This window comes from Pteropus medius, unplaced genomic scaffold (assembly GCF_902729225.1).
Source record: "Pteropus medius unplaced genomic scaffold, Ma_sr-lr_union100, whole genome shotgun sequence".
NCBI lineage: Eukaryota > Metazoa > Chordata > Mammalia > Chiroptera > Pteropodidae > Pteropus > Pteropus medius.
Genome location: NW_024340692.1, coordinates 20,283,448 through 20,299,472, shown reverse-complemented (window position 1 = coordinate 20,299,472; position 16,025 = coordinate 20,283,448). Strand labels below are relative to the sequence as shown.

The window sequence follows — 16,025 nt, the reverse complement described above, 5'->3', positions numbered from 1 at the left end:
CCTACGTCAGTTGGGGGTGATTACATAGTATCTTGGGCTGTGCTATATTAGCAGTCAGTGGAGACAAAGGAATTAGTTTATTTCTCAATTAGCTGGTGGACTTTTTTCAGTAGCCTTTTTCTAGGACTAAGAAGCAAGATGGGAGTGATACTTTTTTTCATGAACTGAGTGGATCATCTTACTGATCTTTGGGACCTTTAGAGTGTTGGGATGGAAGTTGTCTGCCACATGCTTTGCCTGAGCAGAAGACGTCCTCTCAGTGTGGTTCTTGTTGTTTTGTGGAGCACAGGGGCTTCCTTTAAGTCCTGTCTGGGTGCTATTGACCAGATCCTCAGATGTCTGTAGGATCTCCTTCAGGCTTTAGAAGTAGACCACACTTCCTCCACCTGATGACCACTCTCCTACACACCTATTATTGTTTGAGTCCCCTTTGCTATAAGTTGTCTGTGGGAGGGAGCAAAGTGGTTGCATTAAGGTAATCATCCTCTGAGAATTACCATTTATTTATTTATTTATTTATTTATCTATCTATCTATCTATTTATTTATTTATTTATATGCAGAATTTACCAACTCTGCTTTATTCTTTAAAAAAATTTTTAATTTATATAATTGATATTTAACATTGTATTAGTTTTAGATGAACATAGTGATTTGATATACGTATATATTGCAAAATGATCACAATAAGTTTAGTTAACATCAGTTACCACATTTAGTTACATATTTTTTTTCTTGCAATGAGAACTTTTATGATCTACTTTCTTAGCGACTTTCAATAGCCAATACATTACTGTTTACTATTCTTTAATTTATCCTTTGATGGAAATATATTCAAGAGGACCTGAGGCTAAGGTTAGTCCATTCCTCTCTAGTAAATGCAAGGTACATTACTCATTTTAGTATATCATTTGCCTTTTGGAAAATTGTTTATATTCTTGAACACTTGTAACCTGGAATAATGTATTTCTCTTTGTTTAAATTAATGCTAGGCATCCAGGGGATATAATAAAATTTTTAAAATATGCTATTTGTTGACCATTGCTTAGTTGCCATGAAAGTTCATTCTCCAAAATCATTTATTCATTCAACAGTTTTAATACTTTTCTTTTGCCAGTCACTGCACTCAGTTTTGAAATATCTTCCAGGAATCCTTACCTCTTATTATCTACCATAGACACTGCTATGGAGAGGACTGTCCTGTACCCTTGTCTGTTCTGTTATCTCAATAAAGTTTTTTCATTTATCATCTTAAAATGTTTTCTAACCTTTGTAGTAGATTGAAAATATGGACCTAATCCTCACTAATCCCATACCCAAAATCTTTATAGTGTGACTTTGAAACTCCTATCAAGAGGTGAAGTCTGTTTCTTCATCCCGTGAATCTGGACCCATTACATATCACATGTCTTAATTTAATTTCTCCTGAAAAAATGTAATTCATTATCGTAGTGCTATTTGTGACCAATGAAACTTGAAAGATACCTTATGGAGTCAGATACTTTCTGCTGAACTTTCCATGCTGGAAAAAAAACTACTTCAGAACATAATAATTATTATATTCAGGAAAAATTCCAATGACATTGTTTTTAGAAGAGAAAATTTCCCCAAGTACATCAAGTTCTAATTAAAATAAAACTAGCCAAACAGGAAGGAAAACCACATCATTCGGATGAAGCTCTCTCATCTTTTGTGCTGCACCAAGTTCCTTTGGTTTTCCTCCTACTTCATTAACTACTTTTTGGTCCTCATCTGCCTCTGAGTCACAGATATTAATGCTCTTCAAGGATCTATCCTCCCTTCTCTTTATTTTTCTTTTTATTTTCTCTACAATAAATTCCATCTAATCTAAAGATTTAACAGTGCAAATGACTCCCAATTCTTTGCCTCCAGTTTTGCCCCTCCTCAGAATGCTTTCATTTGACTTCATTGGTACTTCACCTCTCACATCCTATTCGATCCCAAACACCATCCATCCAATCTGAATTAATCAATTTCACCATTTCTTTTCTTTTTACTTAACTTCCTATCTGTTTTGATGATGTTTGAATATTGAGTATCAACTAAATTTAAAGCCACAGACTGACTTTTTCCAGTTTTGCACACCAAAATCAAAAGGTTGTCAAGTTCTCTGGCATCTATCTACAGTCTATGAATATCTTGCAGCTCTTCTTTTCTTTCTATTCCTTCTGCAGCTACCCTATTTTAGATATCATTTCCTCTTACTTGGACCACTGTACTAGTCATCTCACTTGGCAGCATTATTTTTCGCTTTCATTATTAAATTAATTTGTTCTCTAATTAATTTGATTATGTTATGTCCTTGTTTAAAAACTGAAAATATTTCTCATTGTCCTTGAATGAAACCCAAACACATTATCAGTCACTCAAACCCTTGTCATCAAGACCTACCATTCCAAACCTATTTCCAACTGACTTTTTTTTGAGTGCCATAAGATCTAGTCAGACTCTTCTACACATCCTTCCTGTGCACGAACAATGATTTCCTGCCCCCATTCCCTTTTTATATGAAGTGCTGTGTATTTTTCCCATATCAAAAATTCAAATTATACTTATTCATAAAAGACCAGCTTTAATATAATCTCTATTGAATTCAGCTAAAATATAGAGAGCATTTATGATAGATTATATGCCAAGTACATGATCTTATTTACTTTCATAACAAAATATTACTATTCTTATAATACATTAGTATTCTTATTACATATTTATATAAATGTGTCTCATAAAACTGAGGCATAAGTCATATTAAATTCATCTTAATATCTTTCATAATTCCTTAGTAAAGATAGGTGCTCAATCAATATGGATGCACAAATGAAATATTATATTAGTAATGTATTTAGTTGTTCTGTTTCATTTATGTCTCTCTTGCATTGTTAAGAAAGATTTAAGAGAGCTTGTAATTTTTTCAATAAACTTTAAAAAAAATAAGAGTAAAGAAGTAAATAAATAAAATGAATTCATATGTCAGGTTGGTTCACAGTAATCATGAAGTGTGGTTTGGTTTTATGTCTGTAAAAAGTGGGCCACTAATCTGATGGTGAGCCAAGGCAAAGAGAGAAATACAATAATTTGTTTACAGTGTAATCAACATACATGAGATAAAAATAAGTTATTAACGAGAAGCTCAATTCTTACTGACACAAAACTTGAAAGACATTTTTCTAAGATGTCTTTATATGGAAGATGCTGTTTGATTTAGTAGATAACATCTTCAATACCATACTTAAAGTACAAAAGATGTGAGTTGCTTTAAAAACCAAACTTATTCTCGGTGCTAGTCTCTCAAGAATGATAGGTAAGTTCCCCAAAAATAGAAATAACTGTACAAGAAATGGACTTATTTTAAGAGTGGTAGAGAGGGTCATACATTATTCAGGTAACAACTGTATTGAGCTGTTTCATATAAATTGTAGAAGGGAAGATGATATACTTCATGTACCCTTTCTTTTTTCTCCTCTTTTTAAACAGAAAATGAAAGAACAATTCAGTGTTGTGATGGGTATCTTAAGATACTTGAAAGTTATTAGCTACATAGGGGGTCTTTGTTATACCCCTTCCATACAACGGAGAGAATGACAAATACTATCATGGTATGATTATACATGTCTGTGACATCAAAATCATAATCACAGACATCATGGCCAACAATGATGGCAGACAGTAGCGATAATACATATATGTGTGTATGTTCTACACATCTCTTCCTGTGCATGAACAATGATTTCCTGACCCTGTTCCCTTAAACATAAAACATACACACATTCACACATACATATTTTAATATATATTCATTGTTACTTCACAAAATAGTGTATCACAAGCTATTTAAACTTAGTTTTTTTTTCCTCTCAAGGCCTAATCTTTTTTGTCAGATAATTGTCATTTATAATGATTATTTTGCTTTTGAGATGATTAGACATATTTCATTACTACAAATAAGGACAATTCTTAACAAATTACTCTTTAAGAGTAAATAAGAAATTGCGTATGTATTGGTATTAAAAAAAACCCTTTAATTCCCCATCTGGTATTTACTGTCAAACAGCACAATGGGCTTTCAAACAGGTTCTTGTAAGGAAAATTCTGTTTATTTTGTTATACTTTTTCCATTATTTTAAAAACCAGTGAAAGCCTGAAAACACTAGGAAGTGTGAAAATAACCCCCAATTTTGACTTTTCAAAATGTTCTTGGGAAGCACACATTTTGTGGATAATTGCAAATGCTTTGTGAAAGAGCTTCAGAACTGCATGAGCTTCTGGATTAAGTATATACCATTTTAGAAAACAAAATTTTTTCTTGTGCTGTCTCACTTTTGTTTAATGAGCCTCACCAATTTATGCCAGTGATGAAAACAGTTGAATAGCTCTATAATGCTTGTTAGTTAAATCTATCCTAAAAATCATGAAAATTAATCGAATATCTCTTAAAGTCCTGTAAATTAACCAAAGATTTCCTAAAAGACTAAAAATTAGCCAAAACAAAACAAAAATGATAGTATCTTATGTAAACGTGTTTTTTTGTGAAACTTGTACACTTATACATTACTGGTGGCAGTGTGGATTGGAATGACCCATTTGGAAAGCATTATGATATCACAAAGCATGTACTGCTGAGCCACAAGAATGTTTATTCCTTTCAATACAACAATTTCTTTCTTGATAGCCAGTCACTAGACTTGGTTAGTTGACAAATCTAACCCTCTGGTTATATTTCTCACATTACTAAATGCTAACTTATTTCCTGAGATTTTGGTCTATTTGATTCTCTCTCTCTCTCTGTATGAACCATTACTCAGTAATTATTTTTTACCAAACACTGGGATATATATTTCAAACATATTACCTCTTTTAATTTTTATAATAATTCTGCTTGGTAGATATTATTACATTTATTTTAGAGATAAAACTTGACCTAAAAAGATTAATTAACCTAGCCATATCAGGTAGAAAAATGTGCAGCTAACAAAATGTTGAGATTACGATATATGTAGCTGTGACTCCAAGGGAGACAGCCTTAATTACTAAACTTTCGATAATTATTTTTTAAAAACAGGTTGACTTGTATTTGAGTTACTTGTACACAAATCTTACTTCCCCAGATGTAGACCAAAGAACATTTAGAGATGTCACTCATAGTCTGAGTCACATTTAAAGAAGCTATTGACACCCCAAACAAACCATCTGTGTGTGGAAGGTCTCTCTTTTTCCAGCTGTCTCTACATTTCCAAGAGTTTGTCTTTGCCTCCTTTACTCCAGAATAGGAAAGCAGGTTGTGTGCGTGTCATACATTATCCACTAGCGTTCGCTCTGACACCCATGCCCTTCACCCTTATGCTCTTTGGCCATTCGGTAGGATGGATCATTCTCTTGCTAGTAAGTCAGACATTCCCAAGAAACATCATCTACCCTTTGATTGGTTTTTAGACTGCAGATCCTAACTCAGAGCTGCCGCATAGTCAATTTTCATGAGCTCCCTTGTGCCTCCCTGAGACCATCTTGGTTTACGAGTGGTAGATTAGAAGGGCACCAGGAAATGCAAAGCAATGACACAAGAATGACTATCGAAGAGGATCATTTCACTAAAAAAGTAAAATAAATGTAACCAAGGTACATTTTTACAGTGAAGAGCAATTGGTAAATTGAAACATTAGAGTCTAAATAAAAGGTACTTCTGAGGGATAATCATATTTAATCTTCATGAAATCTTTTGACAACCTTATTGTTTAACTATTCACCAAAACACTTGCCATGTTGCAGCGTGTCAATTTGTTCATTTCCTTTGCTATATAGTCTTCCATTATGTGAATATTCCACAATTTATTTGACAATTCTACTGTTGATGAACATTAGGGCTGTTTCCCATTTGGGGCAATTACAAATTATGCAGCGATGAAATTCTTGTACAATGTTAAACAGAAGTGGTGACAGAGGGCATCTTTGTGTTATACCCAGTCTCGGAGAGGAGGCTTTCACATTTCATCGTTAAGTGTATGCTGTACTTATAAAAAAATCACTCTTTATCAGATTAAGCAAGTCTCCTTCCTTTCCTAGTTGTCTAAGGGTTTTTACAATGACATGATATTAAAATTTATAAAATCCTTCATAAATTCATAAATTTGTTTATTTTGTTAATAGGGTGAAAATATGTATATATATATTTTTGCTTTTTTATGTTTACATAGTAAAACACACTGATTAATTTTCTAATGTTAAACCAGGCTTATGTTCTTGCATTTCTGGAATGAATTACACTTGGTTTCTCTGAATTATGACACACATCCATACACACACATGCACACAAATACATATACATATTCAGTATTAATACATTGAATCACGTGTTGTGTATGTTAATTCAAAATGCTAATACTTATATTTAGTATTTTTGTATTCATGAATGAGATTAACCAGTAATTTTTCTTTCTCAGGAGTCCTTGTCAGGTTTGTGTCCAGATTATTGTGGCCTCATAAAATGAATTGGAAACTATTTCTGATTTTTAAAATTCTCTGGAAGTGTTTTATTGATTGGTATTATTCTTTTCTTACATACTTGATATGTCCCATATTCACTGGTGAAGCCATCTGGACCTGAAGATGGTTTTGTGTATTTGTGTGAGAGTGGAGATGTTTATAAAAATAGATTCAAGAACTTTAGTAGACATAAGACTATTCAGATTTTCTAGTTTTTGAGGGCCAATTTTTGTATGTTATGTTTTTCTAGAATTTGTATTTATCATCTAACTTTTCAAATATACTGGCATAACGATATTACAATAATATCTTGTTAATCTTTGTAATGCCTTTAAGAGCTATAGCTTTGCACCCTGTTCATTTTTCTTCTTGGTTATTTGTGACTCTTTTTTTCCTTGATAAGTCTCTTCAGAAATGCATTTATTTTATATTCTTTTCAACAAACAAGCTTCTATTTTGTTGATCATCTCTATTGGATGTTTGTTTTCTTTTTCTTTACTATCTGCTTTTTATTTTTCCTCTCCTTCTATTTACTTTGGGTGTAATTTACTGATTTTTAAAATTTTTTTGAGATGGATGCCTAGATAATTAATTTTCAGCCTTTCTTCTTGAGCTAATTCATAATGGAAAGACACTAAGACATATTAATGACATTTATCTCCCTCCTTACTTCATATAGGCTATTTCTGTGTTTATGCATATTTATAGTTGTGTAAGTATATATATTGTGAGACACACACATAGAATTACATATACAGAAAGCATAGTATTTACTATTGTCAGCATAACAAACATCCAAATCTGTAGAGAATTTTAATAAATTTATTTGAGCCAAACTGACAATTGCCAGGAAGCAAAATCTCAATGAATTAGGAAAATGCTCTGTAGAATGGCAGTTTTTCAGCTTATTTTATACATTAGAATCAAAGGAAGAGATGTGAGGAGGATTCATTGGCGGTAGATTAAGGGGGCGGGAGAAAGCAGAGTAGGGAATCTTTGGGACTAGATAAAAAGTAAAAAAGAGAGACACATACTTCTTTTACATTGGTGGGTACAGGAGAGTTACTAATTAACATTTTACAGCACAAAGAGATGGTGTGCGGGAAGGGGGAGGACACAAGATAACCATGAGTGGTTCTGTGGTCTCATGTTCTGGTGCAGTGGGCTGTGCCCTGAGGGGTCTGGAAAAAAGCGATTGCTCTAACATTTCGAGGGTTTGTTATCTTAGATGCAAAAAGACAATGGATGGGCTCAATTAAGGTAACAATTGACCTTTGTCAAGAAAGCTAAAAGCCCAGGATATGACTACCCTCCATGACCTGCTTTATGTTAGAAATTTTTATATTCAGACCATCCTATGTGGTTATTTTTGGTCTCTGAGTTTGTAGAGCCCGCCATACTGGCCTCTCTTGAGCTTGTCAGGTTTGTATTTTTTTCATCTACACTATTATAAATATAATATATATAATAATACATATATCCCTTCTGACTTTTGTTGTTTATTGTATATATATAATATAAGAAGTTAGGAAGAATATAAATATTTATAATGGTAAATACTATGCTTTTTATATATACACATATATGTATATATATCTACATATATATACATATATATAATATGCAATAGCATATAAGAAGTCAAAAGTGTGAAATATATATGTATATATAAATAATAGCAAATATGATCTTTTTTATTTCTATAATTATTTCTAATTTCGGCTATGCTTATAATTTACTTTGACTAACAGGATGTGACAGAGTGACATTATGTAATATTCGAGGCTAGACTTAAGCAATTTGCTGGAGCCAGCCATCATGCTATGAATCCAAGCTGCTTGGAGAGGCTAAGTGGAGGAGGATGGAGGCACTTCAGTCAACAGCCCCATCTGATCTTCCAGTTCATAACCAGCACTTCCTGCTAGTCATGTGAGTGGGCCATTTTGAACATGGTTTGGGTGAGCAGAATGACTACACTACCAGCTGGTGGCACAAAAGAACCACCCAACTTAGCTCAGCTCATACTGCAGAATTGTGAGCTAATAAAACATTGTTTTTGGTTTAAGCCACAAAGTTTTAATGTGGTTTGTAATATTGTATAGTTCACCAAAATAGCAGCCGACATTCAAGAACCGAGTGAATTAATAAATACATGATTCTCCCTCTTTTTAAAAAAAGTAGTGATGAGATATAATGGAGATTATCTTAATAAGTTTTTGTTAACTCTTTATTATATTAAGAAGATAGAAGTCAAATGTAGATTAATGAAAGAAAAAGTGGGTGAAAATTAACTGGGTTGTTACAAAAGAACTGGAAACCCTGGGAAACATTTTGTGCTCTCTAATGCAATTATATCCTTCTCTGGATATGGGGCTATCATGTACATATGGACTCATAATAAACATCTTTGTTATTTCTTATAAGATGGTAAGGTAAACACTGTTAGTAAGTTGGGCTATGTACCTGGCACATACTATAAAATCAGAAATGAGCATAGGTGCACATTGTTTTTTATGGAGTTTAGAAATAGTTTTGAGCCTCTATTGTTACTACATTTCTCAAAAGCAAAACACCTTTAAACCTTTAGGAAACATACTAGTATCTTAACACTTATCAATTATTATATATCTGAAAAATTTCAAAGTAAAGTAGAAACCTTTCATAAATACATACCCAAACTATCTATAGGCAATGGTCATTTTTTGGGAGGGCGGGAAGTAAGTGAGACTTCTTAAATTTGCCATTAATCTGACAATGAGTTCTTTAAATGTAGTCTAAACCTCTCCAACTATTTAAGTCCTTTTCCTCTTGGTTATTTTCTCATGGAAATTGAAAATATTTCTTATAAATGACAAGATGCTCAGTAATTATTGCTTAAAGAAAAAGAGTGACAAAAGAAACCAGATTTTTATTTTTCACAGGGGAGGGAAAGAATATATATATATACATGTATATATATATGTATATATATAAAATAAGGGAAAGAATATATATATGTATATATACATATATATGTATATATAATAAGCATTAAAAATGCTGTATCTTTAACATTTAAAACATCCAAGATATATTTTTGTGGTATGCCCCAATTTTCTTCACTGCCACAGTTGCCTTTTGCATAAAGAAATTAGTTTTGTTGAGGAGGTTATAAACAGTTTCTTCCAAATTTCATTTTCATTTTCTCTATGGTGTAAAAAAAGTGCACTTTTTAAGTGACAGACCCTTCATATTTTATATGCTTTTCATTTTAAAGAGGAAGAAAAATTCAAGGAACCAAAGGAATATCAATAGTTATTTGGCATCATAAAAGACTGAAACTTTCAAGAAAATAAACATCAAAGCATTTATTATTTTTGATGGAATAACATCTATCTCACTACCTAATAGTAAGTCAAGACTAGGACATGTGATATTTTTAGCATTTAAATATACATTGATATATTTCAGCATATATTGTCCAATAACAAAGACATTCTCCTCCATAAACAAAACAAAATTCAATACTATACTGTGTAAACCTAACACCGATATTTGATCATCTTTCATACACTGTAGTTCATATATGAATTTCCCCAATTGACCCATTTGGGTCTTTTATAATTTTTTGTTTCTATTTTATTTGATTCAAATTTCAACCAAGAATCATATGTTACGTTTCACTTGTCATCTCTATTATCTTTAGTATGGTTTCCCAGCCTTTTTGAGTCCTTCATAATATTGGCATTTTTGAAAACATCCAGCTAATCATGTTGAAAAATGCCCTCTTTTTGGATTCTTTCTTCATGATTAGATCCAAGTTAAACATTTTGGGGGTGGAAACACTACCTACGTGGCATTATAATTTCTGTGTCTCACCAATTGCTAAATTTGATCATTTCAGTTCAGGTGATATCTATCAGACTTTTCCATTGTAATTAATACGTAGTCTATAAAGTGATACTTTGACACAGTGAATACTTTTCCCCCCAACATTTCTACACCTATCGAATTTCTTTCCTGAGCCAATAATTATTGTGGTGGATGCAATACAGTGATTTTTTATTTCCATTGCCTGAGATATTTTGCCACTTCTTATGTTGAGCTAATGTACATGTTTTGTTTAGGGTTGTCTAATATCCCTGCTCCTTCCTAATGGCATCCACATTTCCTCTGGGAAACCATCACTCTCCTATTATCTTGCATGTGATTTTGAGCTCCTACTGAGCTCTAAGGATGGACCCAGATGACAGTCTAATCTCATCTCGCTGGCCATAATGCAGGCTTCAAGAAGTCCATCATCCCAAGCCATCAATGAGATCAGTGACCACGTATTTGCTGAGACTTGTGAAAAACTGAAGCTCTCTCTTTCACAGAAAGTACCAAAGGAAACCATCTCTCTTTTTCAGGAACTTCATACTATAGGTCTAAATTGCTCATTTGACCACCTATAAATATCATTGTTATAGGCTGAATTATGTCCCTTCAAAATTCATAAAAATCCTAACCCCTAGCGGTAACTTAGAATGTGATTGTATTTGGAGACAGGCCTTTAAAGAGGTAATGGAGGTAAAGCGAGGTCATATGGGCAGGCCCTAATCCAATGTCACTGGTGTCATTGATGAGTACACAGACACACAAAGAAGAATGGCCATGTGAAGACATAGGCCATCTATGAGCCAAAGAGAGAGGCCCCAGAATGAAACCAACCATGATGACACCTTGATCTCAAACTTCTAAACTCCAGAGCTGTGAGGAAACAAATTTCTGTTGTTTTAGCTGTACATTGTTATCGCAGGCTTAGCCAACTGGTACAGCCATCTTGATGTAACGTGTGGAAATGATGGTGAGACTCCTGAGCTATCGAAACAGCCTATGGAATCGGAGTGTGAAGGCAATGTAACAGAAGGCAGAGCAGAGTGATTCAGAGAAGCAACTCTTGATCTACATTAACTGAAGCCAACCCTCTTGCAAAATATTGAGTTCAGTGAACCAGTAAATTCTCTTAAGTGTTTGAACAAATTTAAATAGAATGTTTTTTCCCCCCTCAAAATGTAGATTCCCACAGCTACATGTAGTATGGCCCTAGCAGTATAGCCTCTTCCTGCCTAACCTAGAGCTGCTGACCAGCTTCAAATTATCTGGGTTATCCAGGCAAGCTCTTAGGAGCAGTGGGATGGAGTACTCAAGAGTTTCCCAGAGAAAAGATAAGCTAGTCTTGTGACTGGTGGGAAAAGGGGCTGAATCTTTGTGTAATGGATGTTGTCTTTCTGAGAGACAGGGTAGAGGTGAGGTTCTAGATTGTAAGAGTATTGCCAAAGTTCATGTGAGTGTTATCAAAGTTCATCGAATAGAAATTAAAGAGGAAAATGTGTAGAATTGGGCTTTGATGTTTGTTCAGTGATGGCTGCCATTCTGTTCCCAATTTCTCTATCACATTGTGCCTTCTGTCTTTATGATCAAAGTTATTATACTTATCTCTGTCTCCATGGCAAGGTGTGAGGATGCACTGAACAATTTGCAGGCTATTTAAAATTTGTTAGAGAAAAATCTTTGACCTGTAGATATAGGTTTTGACTTGCATTTTTCTTGTTTAATGCATCTGTGATGGTACTTTAAAAGTACCTGAACAAATTAAAGACGTAATATAAAGATTCACTGATAATTTGTTTATGTGTTTGTTTCAGCTCTGCATAACAATAAGTATATGAGTCTTAGAAAAGCAAATATGAAAATTTCTACCAATTATGCTAATATTTCACATTTTTCATGAGAATAATTACAAAATTTACTAAGATTCTTAGATCCAACTTTGGAGAACACAGAGTACTTTCACTTACGACTAAAGCATTAATTTTGACTTCAAAAAGAGGTATAGGTTCTTTGGTTTTATAAATCAAAACTTAACATTTTAAAAAGATTTTTTTTTTTTTTACTACAGACAAATAAATAAAACACCTTATTAAGTCTCCTAAAAATCAAAGAAAGGAACTGTCAGTCTAGTACATGTTTTGAGTTACATGACCACCTTCTAGAGCCAGTACCTGTTTGAATACACAAAAAATACATTTAAAAGATGTCAGGGTCATTTCAATTTCTAGCAGTTCCATGCCAACTTCACTTTGCAGCTCCTTCTGTAGGAAAAGCACTAGGTATACTAGGTAGGTTCTGGGAGGCTCTGTGGGTGATAGCATAATTGCTCGGATACTTTAGGCTATTTGTTTTTGCTTCAGTAAGAGGTAAATTCCTAGTTAACAGAATGCTCTTGGGATCCAGATTACTTATATAACATTGTACCTAGGTAAAGTTATTGCAGGGTATTAAATTCCAAGAGGTTAGAACGCTAATTAATAATGGTATCTAATTTTAAGCACATTCAAAATGTGAAAACAGATTTTTCGCCAAAATATTTAAATGGAAAAGACTTACAAAATATTCACAGTGGAATGTCACCATAGATGTAACTTAGGTAGTCATGGATAATTGTCATCTAGATAATTTAGTAGCCCTTTAACTTGCTTCTCAGAAGTTATACTTCCCCTTTCATCTTCCTACCCCCGCATCACAATGCATTCTCTTCACTATGGTCAAGATATCTTTGTAAAATATTTGTAATCTCAAACTAAACCTGTTATCATGGAAGAAAAAGAAGTGACATGCAAAGAGGTCTTACCTGTAGCAGGTGAAACACACAGGAACACTACAGAAAGTTTCAGTCAGCCTTTCACTTGAAATTCAAGTGATGCAGTCAAGCTTAAATAAAGTCACAGATACTTAAAAGAGGGCTTCATTATTTTCTCTGACTTTTCTTTCAGACAAATGCCTAGAGTTGTGACCTTAAACCTTTATTCACTGAGAACATCTTGTGGAGGTTTGCTGAGAACATCCTTTCTGTAGCTTCTTACTGCTCCTCTCTCTCTTCTTTAGCTAGTTGGCTCCAATCAACCACTCATTAGCATTTCCTCCTTCCATGACTATTCCACCTGGCATGGGGGCTCTACTTACTATCGGTTTCACTGATGGATGAGGTAGGAATAGAGTTGAGTCCTTTGGATTCTGAGAAAGGAGGAAGGAAGAGGGTGTGGGCTCTCATCATCTGGGGTCTCAGGTTGGATTCACTAAAACGGACTCTTATCCTTTGAAGATCTTTACCTTTTCTATTTTTTGTTAGGTTAAAATAATTTATTTTTTTTAGCCTTGAATTACATCGCACTATTTATCATGATAGTTCCAGACTTAAGAGTTCTCATGACTTGGTTTATGAGACCCTATATAATCAGATACCTGCTACCCCTTCCATTTTCCTCTGAGCCCATTTCCCTGCCACCTTTGTGCTCTAGCTATATTAGACTTTGTCAGTTTTGAATACTTAACTAACTCAATGCCCTCATAGATGTTTGTGCCTAGAATGATGTCCTAACACCTCATACTCCTTACTTCACCCCAAACCCCTCTTTCTCTTTTATGAATCATCTTAAGTACTACTATCTGAGGCACCCCACCTTAGAAATAGGCTATATTACTCTGCACATATTCCATAGCATCTTGTGTAATTCCTTTGCAGCAAACATCTTTTAAAAAACTTTTCAATTATAAGTTTATAATTTCAAACTTATGTAGCAATTGAAAGAATAGTAAACAGAACATTCTTTACCCAGATTCACCGATTGTTAGCTTTATCATTTGCATCCTTTCTCCTTCTCATTCTCTCTCTCTCATGCACACACACACACACACAATCAACACAAACACACAAATTATTTTTCTGAACTACTTGAGTGTAAGTTACATACATCATAGCTTTTTATTCCAATGTACTTCAGAATGTATTTCTTATGAATAGGGAAATTCCCTTTCAGAACCACAGTGGAGTTATTGGCTTTGGTAAACTTATCATTGATGTGTTACTTTAATCTAATTACCATCTGTGAGATAATAGAAAATATATATTGGTCTCATCCTCCAGTTTCTGCCACAGAGCTCCTAAAATCCTTATAATTTCTTAAGTGATAAGAACACTAGAACATTATTTTTAGGCAAGGCAACCCTTGATTGACCTCAAATTGCAAGGACCTTGTCAGCTTACAATTCCTTATTTTTTATTTTTATTTATTTTTTAATTTTTTACTCCTACAGCACCTGGTCATCCTAGGTGGTCCCCCATCCAAGTACTAACCAGGCCCGACCCTGCTTAGCTTCCAAGACCAGATGGGATCGGGCTTGTTCAGGGTGTTATGGCCGTAGACAGTATTTCTTGTTCTAATATTGACCTCTAATAAATTTGATCTCTGTTTCTGATTACAGAGCTTCTGAAAACCTTGTAAATTCCTGGGTGATAGGAGTATCTTTTATTTTAATGAGATGGCTCTGGATGGCTCTTGGATGAGGGTTAGTCACTAGAAAGACCAAGCCATAATTAGAAGTTTGGAATTTTCAGCCCTACCCTTCATTCTCTTGAGAACGGAGAAGAGCTGAAAATGGAGTTTATGATCGATCATGCCTACGTGACGAAGTCTCCATAAAATCGCGAAAGTATAGAGAACTTCCAGGTCGGTGAACACATGGAGGTGCTAGGAGAGTGGCACGCCTGGAGGAAGCGTGGAAGGCTCTGTGCCCTTCCACATACCTTGTCCTATGCATTTCTTCCACTTGGCTGTTCATCTATATCCTTTATCATATCCTTTAATAAACTGATGAACATAAGTAGGTGTTTCCCTGAGTTCTGTGAGCCACTCTAGCAAATGAATCAAACTCAAGTAGGGGGTCATTGGAACTCTCAACCTATAGTCAGTTGGTGAGAAGCACAGGTGATAATCTGGTGCCCAAAGTGTGGGTGTGAAGGGGATGGGGGACAGTCTTATAGGACTGAGCCTTTAATCCGTTGAATCTGATGCTATCTCTGGGTAGATAGTGTCAGAATGGAGTTGAATTCTTGGACACCCTGCTGGTGTCTGAGAATTGCTTGGTGGTGTAGAGAAAACCCTTCACACGTTTGATGACCAGAAGTGAAATGTTTTGCATGAGTAGTAGAGGAGGCTCACAGGGAAGAGCTGGGTTCTTCTCGATACAGAAGGTAGAAGATCAAGGTTTTTCCATTATACTGTCTGTATACCATTTTTTTTTTTCATTTACCTACTAGGACAATGTAGTCTAGGTTCATTTAGTTATCTCTTAGTCTTTAATTCAGAAAATTTCCATAGCTTTTGTCTATCGAGAAAATATTTTTGAAGAATAGAGTCAGTTTTTCTCTTTTAAATAGAACTGATGTCATTTTGTTTTTTTCTGATGTTTCATCATAGTTAGATTTATGTTCTGTATTTCAGGCTGGAATAATGTATAAGTGATATTGTGTCCTGTCAGGGATCTCGCTGATCTTTTAATTATTTCTTTATGTCTGTTCTCCTTGCATACTAATCACCAAGAGGGCAGTGACAAGTTTCATTCTATTTACATTTTTAGCTCCAGAACTGACTACAGGGTCTGGTACTTTATAGGTGCTAAATAAATATTGGATGACTGACCAAAGTGACAAAGTAGATTTTCACATAA

At 34.2% G+C, this 16,025-nt stretch overlaps 1 pseudogene; it reads right to left on the bottom strand.

Moving 5' to 3' along the window:
* Positions 1–14,603: 14,603 nt before the first annotated feature.
* On the bottom strand, positions 14,604–14,722 carry LOC120591016 (uncharacterized; annotated as a pseudogene).
* Between the last annotated feature and the right edge of the window lie 1,303 nt (positions 14,723–16,025).